Below are 1,198 nucleotides of genomic sequence, written 5' to 3'. Positions count from 1 at the left end.
GGAAATTTTTGAAGTCCAAGTAAGCTGGCAGATTGGGAGGGTGTGTATCATCTTGAGTGTAGACAGCACCTTGAGGTGAACTAGATCACAGGTTGACTCTATCCATACGCGCTTCATGTCTGACCATTTTTGTTGCCCAAAGAGCTCAACAGTAAATCCGCTCCATTGGTCATCAAACAGCCTTATTCTATTGCGGTTTCAGGTTGAATAGTGTGCCATCGTGCCTGCTCCACATGCTGGCTGCACATGTCTCTCCAATGAGCACGTCCTGCATCTGTAGCCTCTGCTCCAACGAAGACTCGGCCTACAACTCTGGCTTCTGAAAGGACTGCATTCTACCACATTAGACAAGAGAGGGGATGCTGAATTGTGCTGCATTTATTATAATGGAAAAATAAAACTATTGCCGTGGTATATGATGATTAATGACCTGGTTTATTACAAATTCAAGCATGAGGGGCAGCTGACTGATGTCTCCTGGAGGCAGGTCAAACAGGAAAGAAGTGTTCCACACAGTACAGGACCGTGCTTTAGTCTCTCTGCTGCTCATCAAAACTCCCTCGTGGTGCAGATTGATCACCTGGTAGTCTATATGCATATACACAAACACAATGTGTCTAACTTTCGTTAAGTACTAGCAGATTTTTAGACGATTTAGATCTTAAATAAAGCATAGAGTGAAAGTGTTCAAAAAGAGTGAAATACATTTTTTAAATTTAGATGTTTAGCTGGAATTTACACTGGACTTGCACCACATTTAACTTTGCATATACAGTATATAAGGGTTATTCACTATACTGCCTCTTATTATTCACGAACAAGTACTTTCAGGTTCTGAGATAAAATAAATAGATTATCTGAGTCATGCTTATGTGACATATTGTGCAGGAAACTGATATCATGAAATCACTTGGATCTATATACAGGATGAGTTTGCATGCAATAGAAAAATAAAAAAATAATGGCTTGACAGACTAATGCATACAAAGATTAGACCTGACAGATCAGAGCACCAGTGGAGATTGGAATGTTTCCTGAGGATTGTGAATAGTGAAGGATTAAACCACAATGTCATTAAAAAAGGGATGATCTCCTGATGCATTCTGGTCCTGTAAGACATCATTTAATCCCTTAAACATTAAAAGCAAACATAGGGAATTACTTTACCTCTGCCCCTGAAAGAAAAAAGTTAGTTCTA

General features: G+C 39.4%; 1 protein-coding gene across 3 annotated transcripts in view; it reads right to left on the bottom strand.

The window, feature by feature from the left end:
- Nucleotides 1-15: 15 nt before the first annotated feature.
- syt18b (synaptotagmin XVIIIb) overlaps nucleotides 16-1,198 on the bottom strand; it is a 3,579-nt gene continuing 2,396 nt past the window's right edge. For 2 of the 3 annotated variants that reach the window (XR_311595.2, XR_311597.2), the window contains one exon: nucleotides 16-588. The gene's annotated coding sequence lies outside the window, so the exon portion shown is untranslated. The remainder of the gene's footprint in view (nucleotides 589-1,198) is intronic. The other variant, XR_311596.2, reaches the window with a different exon arrangement.

Source organism: Pundamilia nyererei, unplaced genomic scaffold, assembly GCF_000239375.1.
Source record: "Pundamilia nyererei isolate P.nyererei 1_Seehausen unplaced genomic scaffold, PunNye1.0 scaffold00027, whole genome shotgun sequence".
Classification (NCBI taxonomy): Eukaryota; Metazoa; Chordata; class Actinopteri; order Cichliformes; family Cichlidae; genus Pundamilia; species Pundamilia nyererei.
Note: the sequence above shows the minus strand (reverse complement) of the source record. Positions and strands in the feature narration are given on the sequence as shown.